This window comes from Barbus barbus (genome assembly GCF_936440315.1).
Source record: "Barbus barbus genome assembly, chromosome: 19".
Classification (NCBI taxonomy): Eukaryota; Metazoa; Chordata; class Actinopteri; order Cypriniformes; family Cyprinidae; genus Barbus; species Barbus barbus.
Window position 1 is genome coordinate 5,555,505 of NC_136747.1, and position 11,087 is coordinate 5,566,591.

An 11,087-nucleotide genomic window follows, 5' to 3' on the forward strand; every position below is an offset into this window, starting at 1 on the left:
GGTGGCGGCGGAGAGGCATCTCTGGTTGACCCTGTCGGATATCAAAGACCGCGACAGGGTCTTCCATCTGGACGCCCCACTTTCGCCTTCTGGCCTTTTTGGTGATGCTGTTAACTCTGTTGTCAACAGCATCGGCATCCCCAAAGTTCCTTCCGTCACGCCACAGCCTGTCGTACTGCAGGCCTTCAGTCCTCCTCCCTTTCGGAAGCTTGACCAGCAAAGGCTTAACTGTATGTGTCCAGTGTGAGCACTGGACGCATACGTCCACAGAGCTGCCCTGTGGAGAAGGGCGGACCAACTGCTGATTTGCTATGGTCCCCCTAAGAGAGGTCTTCCTGCTTCAAAGCAGACCCTCAGTCAGTGGATTGTCGATGTCATTCACATTGCCTACGATGGGAGTCAAGGCTCAATCCACTAGGAATGTGGTGGCCTCCAAGGCCTTTTTCGCAGGTGTCCCAATACAGGACATCTGCAATGCTGTGGGATGGTCTACGCCCCTGACCTTTGTCAGGTTCTACGGCCTGGACATGTGGGCCACTCCAGGCTCTTCTGTTTTCTTGCCATAGATGTGCTCCGCAGGGATACACACTGGGCAGGGATTGGTAAGTCTGGCAGCATGGATAGCTTGTTCCCCAAAGCGTCTCCAGATGCAGCTCGAGTTCCTGAAGAGGAAAATCTTAGGTTACATATGTATCCCAGTTTCTCGAGGGAACGAGACGCTGCATCTCGAGGCCACACTTCCGGCATCCCTGCCAGCGCTTGCTTCATTCTAGAAGCTAACGCCGGTTTCACCGCACATGCTTTTATACCAGCTGGTCATTACGTCACCTCGCCCGTGACGTCTCGCCCATCGATTTGACAGATTTAACTTGTATTCAGAGCCGGTTACGCTGAAGGCGTTCCCCAAAGCGTCCCCAGATGCAGCGTCTCGTTCCCTCGAGGAACTGGGGTTACTTACGTAACCTGAGACGTTTCTGTTTATTCCTTCATCGTGTGCTCATTACAACCAATGCTGCTGACATTGTGGTTGTCAAACATTAATGGATTACAGTAATTCATAGTTTACTGTGGCTACTCTGCTGGGACACCTAAGTGAATGAACTTGAGGACAGAAGATCAAAAGTTAGTTCTCATGAAGAAAAACTTTGAAAGAAATGCAAAAATACAGTTTTCTGAATGTTAAAAATATTTATGGCTACTATATTTTTTAAAATCACCCAGCAAGTCTGGAGCAAGTTTTGATCTTGTTTACAGGTGTTTAGAGTTGGTTATGTTGGTAATCTACTTAAATGTTGATTTTAGGGTAAGGTTTTCTATTCTTTTGTCTGTAGTAGATTATAAGAAACTAAGATGGCAACTAACCAGCGTGCTGACATCTACACAGAGGAAGTCAGGGAAGAGTGTTCCTACATCTGGACTCAGTGTGACAGATACTGGCAGCTAGCGCACAAAGCAGGCCTATTAAAAGTCTTCAAAGAGGTCCTGCCCATCCTGGGTCTACACCTCTCTCTCCTCAGTGCTTCTGCTGTCTGATTCTTGTGGCGTTTGTCTCTGGGGCTCTGAGATCTCGCAGTCCTATTTGGCATTCGTGGCAGGCAGACCCACTGTGTACAAAAAGAAAAGTACAAAGAGAGGGGGAGTTTTTTTTTTTTTTTTTTGATGGGCTGGGTGCAAAGATGTAGCTGAAGGGATGAGATTTTCAGTAATGCTCGAGGATGCAGTTAAATCATAAATCAATTGTCTGCTATAAATCCTTTTTCATGCTTAAGCTGAGGAGATAAAGACTGGACCCTTTCAAGTGCCCTACCTTTAAAATGCTGGTGTAAGGTGTGCTGCTTCTGATTCCAATTCAACTACTAAACAATTCCATTAAAGATTATTTTAGTACAACCCCCAACCCCAAGGACATTTTGTAAAATGCAATGAAATCAAGAATCTGTGATTTGTTCATTCTCTTTAACTTTTATTTAATTGACAAACGTACAAAGAAAAGATTTCCAAAGTTTTCACTAATATATTTTGTAAATATTAACAAATTTTGATCTTGATGTCTGCAACACACTCCAAAAAAGTTGGGAAAGAGGCATGTTTAACACTGTCACATCAACCTTCCTTTTAATTACAATGTTTCATTGTTTGGGAATTGAGGATTCTTTTGGTACTTTTTCAATTGGAGTCAGATCTGGACTGCAGGCAGGCCAGTCTAGCACATTCACTCTGTCTCTACGAAACTATGCTGTTGTAGCACATGCAGAATGAGAGCTACCATTGTCTTGATCTAATAACCAGTATACCAGTATATTTCTCTGTACAATCCCAATATATACCTCCATGTCAATAGTACCTTCGCACATCTGCCAGTCATCCATGATGTTTGCTCTGCTGCACCCCCATACCATGACAGACGTTTGCTTTTGCATCTGTCACTAATGAAAGTCTGGATGGTCCCTTTGGTCTTTGGGACTGAGAACTCGTAATCCATTTTTCCTGGAAACATGTTGAAATGTGGACTCATCTGAGCACAATACACATTTTGACTGTCTTTTTGACTATCTGAGATGAGCTCTGGCCCAGAGAACCCGGCAGCATCACTGCATAGAATTGATGAATAGCTTTCTCCTCGAGTAACAGATATTCAAGTTGCATTTCTTGATGCAGCAGCAGACTATGGTAAATGACTATGGTTTTCTGAAGTACTCCTGAGCCCATGTGGCTATATTTAACACCGCAGCATGACGGTTTCTTATGCAATGCCATCTGAGGACTCAAAAGTCATGCACATTCAACTGAGGCTTCCTGCCTTGCCCTACGTATACTGAGATTTCTCTGTATTCCCTGAATCTTTTTGCAATATTATGTATGTGTAGTAAACTTTAGAACCATTGTTCTAATTTTAGCTTTTAGGGAATCACTCTTAAGATTCGATATTTATATGATTAATTGAGATTAATCAGAATGTCCAACTTACACCTTGTTAACGATACCTTATTAACGACTTGTCCAGCAAGCATTAAAATCAGCCCGTTATTTCTTAACAATTTTGTTTATCTTATTCGGGGCCAACGATAAAACAAACCAAATAGTTAGTTATCAAATTCATGAGCGTAGGTAAACGCGATCTTTGGCAAGTAATTAAGATTTGCAAATCACATAGCAACAGACAAGAGATTTCTTAATAGAATCAAAGTTTATTTCACTACTCTAACACAATACTAAGCTAAACGACACAAAACAGAATACGTAAACAAACACACACACACATTGCAATGAATGCACTGTAAACCCAAATGCTCAAAATAATTAAAATTATTGAGTAGCGTAAACTTAATTTTCTGATACAGTTCTACTAACCTAAATATTTTGAGTTTATGTGACTTTTTTATAGTTTTTGAGTGACTTGAACTGATTATTTTTAATTAACTGAAACAATTTGCTTATTAAGTAAGTACCACTTAGGTGTATAATTTAACTGTACTTATTTCTTGTTGTTTCAACATTGTGTGTTTGCTTGCGGGCATGTGTGTGTAACCAATTGTTTGTAATTTTTAATTAAATTATATGTATTTAAATAATTTAATATTAAAAAAAATACTTAATTTTCCTAATAATGGCTGGGTCTTCATAAATTCAGCTGTAAAAGATTTTACCAAGAAAAATATTCAATTCACTCTAAGCACTAATTTTACATACATGTACAGCTGGTTTAATGTGAGCACAAAGAGAATATTAAGGAATCACTGCTTAAGATAATAACGTAAGCAATTAGCTTATGAAACAAAAACTTAAGAAGATCGTAATTTAAGAGCTCAAAATTGTAACTTCAACGAACATCTAAGTGGGTTCAACATTAGAGGTTTCTTTATATGGCAGCCAGGCAGGAAAAAATATGTTTGATTAAAAAGTTACAACTCGGTTGACATAAGGGTCATCATTTTATTGGCTTACGAGGCTCACGTGCCCCAAGGTCAACGTGAGACTTGCGACGTTGTGGGAACGCGCAACACGTGGATAACTTTTAAGTTACGTTGGCGCCACAAGTGACTGCAGTGCAGTGAGGAGGATGTAAGCTTCAAGCTGTCGGCAGTTACCAGCAACGTCGGTGTCACGGTAAGTTTTAAATGTGTTTTTTATCTAGTGAACAGTTGCAGCAGTTTAATCAAGACAAAACTTTAAACAGCGTTCGTTAGTTACGTATATTTACATTCAAAATTCATGGATGTCTAGCAAGGAATAACTGATGAAATAGGCCTAATAAAAACAACGAACGACGAAGCATATGTTACACATCAGCTAACTTATATAATTTTTCAAACGGATCAGTCTGTAATTCCGCGTGAACAATTTAGCCTAACGTTACATTTGTTTTAAAGACATTAGGCGCTGAGATTGTTACGTCCATGCGTGACACGCGATTAAAAAAAAACATCCATTGCTTATTCATTGCTAATTTTGTCTGGTGTGCACAAAACTAGATAACTTGGACAATATACTTTTCCCAATGTGTTGGCGTGCCACTGATACGCAAATTAGGGAGCTGGAGAGCATGTGCCATTGCAGAAATGTGCCAGTAAAGCCTGTAATTTGGCAAAATGATATAGAGCCGTTATGTGTTCAAGTTTTGACTGATGACGTCTGTTTAGAAATATAAAACAGCGCTGAGATGTCTATATGAAGAGGTCCACATTTATCATTTTCCTGCTTAATATTTAAACAGCCTTGTCTATTATATAGTACTCCGCTCTATGTTTGGTGTAACATTAACATACATTTTTATATCTGTACACATGAAAAAACACATTACACCGAAAACAGTGTTAGTTGTATTCTCTGGTCATGATCATGTAACCAGTTAGTTGACTTGTACTTAATAATTAAACTTTTTTTGATGGAGCTATACACTTTCTAACATTAATTTTGTTTTTTTCTTTCAGGTTGTTGGCTACAGTATGATTTGGCAATGTAAGTTGTGCTCAGCTTCTTTTACTGACAGATTGCAAGTATTTAAGCACTACAGACTTCAACACAGTCACTTTTCCAGTGTAAGCCCTCTTCCATGCATCTATAATGATTGCATGTGTACATTTAAGACACTTAATAGTCTTAGAACTCATTTGTCAAGATATCATACTTGCCAATTTGGCAGTAGTGCAGAACACTCTCAGCAGGCTCTGTTATTTAAATGCCCTTTATGCCCATTTCAGCAGCAATTTTCTGAATCTGTTCTTTTCTGCCATGTTAGAAGGCATTTAAGAAATCATGAAACGGTGGCTTGCCCATACAAGGATTGTAGCTTTACCACAAATGTATACTCTTCATTCAATTCTCATAAAAGTAGATCACACCAAGCAAGTGTTTCATCAGACTTTCAAAATGACATTGTCAGTGAAGTTGGTCAAGCAAGTATTCCTGCAGTTGATGGTGATTTGTATGAAGAACCTCCAGGCACAGATGAGGATCCAGTGGGGGATGATGGTCAGTGTGACACTGACGAACTAAAAAAACATCTCAGAATGAATTTATCTTCCTTATTTTTGAAGATGCAGGCAATCCTACATGTCTCAAACACAGCTACCCAAGAAATAGTGGAGCATTTAAATCAGGTCTGCTTCTTATCTCAGCCTTTGATCAAGGAGGCAATTAAAGATATATTGCAGAGAAATGGTTGCAATGTGGCAGAATCTGCACTGGATGAAGTTGTAAGTGCTGTTATGGATTCCAATGTTATATTATATAGTTATATTAGTCTGTCTTTGTTTTAAAATGTAGGTGTATGCAGAGTTCCTACGAATTACAAACCAGAACCTGCCCAACACATTCTACTCAGAGCTTGACCGACATCTTCCTAGACTGATGACCCTGTTCAGACAGAAGGCAGAACCGGGAAGACATCAGATGCTTTGACTGAAATCCTAAAACTCCATGATGAACAGGTAAAAATATTGTTATCCCTTTTTTATAGGTCTAATTCCTAATTAAAAGAGGAACATTGGAAAACATTTGAAAAGTTTGATGATTCAAATGAGCTTTGAATACAACAACTTGTCCACTTTTTTTTTTTGGTATTTGTCTGATTTTGTATATCTTGTGGTGTTTAACATTAAATAAGTTATGTACAATTCTGTTTTTATCGTTATAGGCGTTTCATGACATACACACAAAGCGTGTTACTGTTCTTCATGCCCTTTCTGTGTATCTACGTGAGGATGTCTCTGAGTTTTTCAAGACCTGCACAGTGAGTTTTTTTTGTTTTTTTTAATCTCACGACCATATTAAGTAAACAGTTCATATGAATACAGACATACTTACACGTTTACCCTTGCTCAGTCTTTCAAATCACATAGTTTGTGTGATTTGAAGAGATTTGAAGCGATTTGTTTTCTTTGACCTTACTGTAAAAAAAAAAAAAAAACTTTGGTACTAGATTGCTTTAAACAAAATAAAGCATTTTTATAGGTTTTTTTAGCATAGTATCAATTTCTTGTTTACTGGTAGCTTAGCTGGGTCCTGTAGAACACTGATCTTCTGTTTAAAATCGTCATACTGTAGTTTGTTCACACAACAATCAAAATCATTAAACTTTCTGTCAGTTGGTCTGAAGCAATATTGTTTGTTAAATCTCATGACTAACTAAATGCCTTTATCTTTGCACTAAACCTGCTGTAAATATTTTTGTCAAAAATCTTAATAAAAATCTTTAATCCTTTTTATATCTATTTTATTTTACAGGACACATCTGATGAGCCAGAGCTTTTAGATGTTGCAGTGGCCCTCCTCACAGTCGTCAAAGATAATGACAAGTCCAGTTCACTTCCAGCCTGTGACAATCTCTGTTGTCATTGAAAGCGAGATTGTGGGCAACCTCCCCAGATTTGCTGATGCCTTCCTGGTAATGTTTGGACTGATCTATGCACTACACCTCAGCTATCCCAGGGGACTGACCAACACTTTTGAATTCATTCAGAAGATTTTACTTGGTCTTGACGATGGTAAACTGTCACCCAAGTTACAGAGTCTCAAAAATGACGATGCGCATGTAGAGTTTCATGCAGGTTCATAAATTTGTAATTTTAGAGGTGCTATTTTAATCTGGTGTTCAGGTTTTAGCCTAGTGCATCTCTGAATTGTTTTATGTTTCTGTCTTTTAAATTAACACTGCAGTGTTAAATAGAAGATGGCAAGAATTCAGTGTAACTCACTGTAACTTAAACTGTTGAAGTTGTTTGTACTCAAAATATTTGAGGCAACGAGTTACCACAAAAATTTTGAGTTTTTAGGCATACGATTTTGAGTCTTGTGTGTCAAAGGTTTTGAGTTACTTGTACTTGTAAAACAAATGACTAAGACTAATAAATATTGAGTTGATGCTACTTAAAAATGGTTCTTTGTGTACTTATTTTTTTTTTGTAATGTTAACTTAATACAATGAGAATGGGTAAGGAAAATTTTAAGTTGCTATAACTGAAAATATTTAAGTTGATTTGATAACAAGTTTTAATTTAACTGTAATTAAAATGTTTATGTAACATGTAATCCAAATATTTAACCTTTGAAATGTTTTTTTTTTTAAGTTCATGAACTTAAAAAAATTGAGGCAACGAGTTACATCAATTTTTTTGAGTTCTGCTTACTAATTTGGTTTTACAGTGTGGTTTTGATCTGAAAAGAGTTCTAGGTTCTACTGTTCGTTCTCACGAATGCTTTACTTCGACCTGAGGGATTCACAAGTAGGAATTTCAATATCTTTACTCTTAAAAGATAAATACAACCAGTTTTCAGCAGATTTGGAAAATATTGTTTACTTTCGGTTGAGTTCAGTTCTTTCCCGGTTCAAGAAGGACCGTGCGCGGATTGGCGGCTTGGGAGGTCGTCGTCACGAGGATACTCTTCATTGGTTGGTCGGCTTGGTTCTGACTTGATGACGCTCCAGGTTTCAGTTCTTCGGTTCTGATGTTAAAGTTTTCTCGAAGTTTAACTAAGGCTTTGGATGTTAAAGTTTCTCTCGAAGTTTAACGGAGTCTTGATCGCTGTTGCAATGCTCAGCCGTGATGTTAGTGGCATAAAGCGCTTAGCAGCGCGTGAGCAAACAGAGAGACGAGCGAGTTGAGTTTCCCTCCGAACTTGACTTCTTAGAAAACACTTGGGTGTCTGTCTTTAACGGGCCGATTTGGGATCTGCCCACGGGCGACTGACCCAATCGGATTCTTCCTGTGGGGCCGAGCCCCGCCCTGCACAGCCTTTTTTCGTGCATACATTATCCGTTCAGTTATTTTATCACATGAAGAACTTATTGACAGCAGATTTATATTCGTATTGTAATCATACCTTGATGAGAAAAGACAATTTTCATCCACACCATATTACTGCTGATGAAATCAGCTCTCGTTCAACATCAAACTTTAGATATTTGCATAACCAAAGAACATATATCAATTGTATCCATTACATGGTTAAGCCCATAGATGAAGCAATCCTTAATTCTAACTAATCACCAATTATGTGAAACTGAACAAATAGTGATCAGGAATATTATGCATCAAACGATTACAACAATAGCATAAGTTCCAGTAACACAGCAAGCCTTTACATGTCATGAAAATAACCTTAATATATATTGTATATATTGTTTTGGAATATATTTATTTAATAGAAGAAACTATTATAATCTGTCCCTTTTAAAATACTTGAGCAAAGCATTGCATCTCTGTGCCTGTTAGGGAGCACAAAGGCGCGTTCCTGGAATGTGCTGATAACGCGAGGTCATAATGTCACTTTTTGGGAAGATCTGGAGATTTTCTTAGTTGGACATCGATTGTAAAAACATCATCTTCAACAATACCATCATTGAATTACCGCGTTAATGGTCAGGGAGTATCAGGGGGGTCTGTGTTGGAACTTTTTCCAGACGCCGAGGTCTTTGCCCTGTTCGACTTTATGATAAATCCAGCCAAGCACTTAAGGTTCTCTTCTCTAAAGACATCTAGATGTTCTTCTCAAATATATTCTGGATTTTAGAGGTCTCCTGAGACCAGAAGATTTAGGGCAAGCGATCGCTTTGAGGGAAGCTTTGATCCCTGCTCAAAAAATGCGTTGTCCGAAATTGTGTGTGTGTGTTCTGGTTTCGACCAGACCCTACAGTATGGTACTTGGCAAAAGACCTAAATTCTTTGCAATTTTTCATTGCGAAATGTGTTTTGATTTGTTTGACACTTCTCTCGTGAAACTTGGCACAAAGTGATGAGGCATGATACAGTTTTGCTTGCAAAGACTGAGATGCTCCATTTACACCCAAATATGATACCCTCACCTATTACCAATTCACCTGCTTACTGTGAACTGTTTCAGAACAGTTTAACGTGGATATTCTATAACTTCTTCACTTTTATTTTGCCTCTGTCCCAACTTTTTTGGAAAGTGTTGCAGCCGTCAAAAACAAGATTTTTTCATATTTACAAAATACATTCACGTTGGTCAGTGCAAACTTTGGAAAACTTTTCTTTGTACTTTTGTCAATTACATAAAAGTTAAAGAGAATAAACAAATCACAGATTCTTGATTTTATTGCATTTTATAAAATGTCCCAACTTCTCTGGAATTAGGGTTGTACTTTTGAGAAACAGCCACCCTATAACTATAGCAAAGAAAAATAACTCTTGTGAGAAAGTAGTGTGTACATGTATTGAATGTTCATTTTTACAGCAGAAAAAGTTTATTCAAAAAAAGTACTTACATAATATGAATGAAATAAAAGGCCACTTAAGTTTACTTTCATGACTGCTTCTAAAACATATTTTAGTAACAAAAAATTAAGTGAACTTCAAAGTACATTTTATATCATGTGTAGTAATCTTGTGACATGCTACAGAAGTAAACAAAAGTACAGCTACAAAAGTACACTTTGTTACTATTATAGTATACTAAAGCTCAAGTAATATACTTGAAAAATATCATTTTAACTGTAAAAAAAAATTAAAAAGCAGTAAAAATATAATTTTAACTTTATTTTTTTTATTTTAATTTAAATTTAGTCTTAATATTTCATTTAAAGCCAATAGATAAGTGTACTTTAATTGCATCTTTATAAATTTGTCATTACAAATATTTTTTTTTAATATGTGACATGCAAGTTTGTTATAAACCAATACAAAACTTACAATTTTGACTTTTTTCACAGAATTGTGAGTTTGTATCTTGCACTTGTGAGTTTATTTTTTCTTTTTTCCAGCCATGGATTTTAAATTTTTTTAATTACATTTTTATTTCACAATTTTGACTTGTTTCACAGAATTGTGAGTTTATCTCGCACTTCTAAATGTATATTTTGGAATTCTTTTTTTTTTTTCAGCAACAGAATAAATGCACCTTTTTATATCACAATTTTGACTATTTTTCTCAAAATTGTTAGTTTACAGTATGTCACAAATCATACAATTCCAACTTTTCCAGTGTTTATATCACTTCCGAGTTTATACTGTATATTGCGATTCTGTGTTTGTTTGTTTTCTTAACTGAATAAAAAAAAATGCAATTGTGATTTTTTTTTATATCTCACAATTTTTACCCATTTCTCAAAGTGTTTGTCACAAATCTCACATTTCAGAGGTTTTCAGCATTTATATTTAGCAATTATGGGGGAAAAAGACTGGACTCTGATAGATAGATAGATAGATATATATATATATATATATACACACATACTCACAATCAGGGGCGTAGCCATCATTTCAAAAGTGGGGGGGACGGAATGACTAGTGTTATACCTGTTTTTTTTGTTGTTGTTTTTTTTTTAGTTAACCTTTGTCTAATTGACAGGTTTTATTTTTAATCATACCTTTTTGCTTAATATGCTTTATGATTATATTATTATATATTATATTATATATTAGGAAAGAAAGATAGAAAAAAGAAAAAGAAAGAAATACAACGGCTTGTCACTGGGACAGTACCATTAAAAGCACATCTTTGTACCTTATTTACCCCAAAAAGTTTCATAGTAGTACATTACGGTACATATTGGTACTCTAAGGTACTAATGTGCACCTTTTTGAGTATACGTTACATAGATGTCCTTATAAGGGTACTATTGTTTA

General features: G+C 36.6%; 1 long non-coding RNA gene across 1 annotated transcript; it reads left to right on the plus strand.

Annotated features, from left to right (window-relative positions):
- Window positions 1-4,030: 4,030 nt before the first annotated feature.
- Window positions 4,031-7,370, plus strand: LOC306885467. The gene is made up of 5 exons (XR_013785541.1): window positions 4,031-4,107; window positions 4,932-4,959; window positions 5,767-5,930; window positions 6,137-6,232; window positions 6,727-7,370. It is a non-coding gene; the product is annotated as an uncharacterized lncRNA (long non-coding RNA).
- Window positions 7,371-11,087: the final 3,717 nt, after the last annotated feature.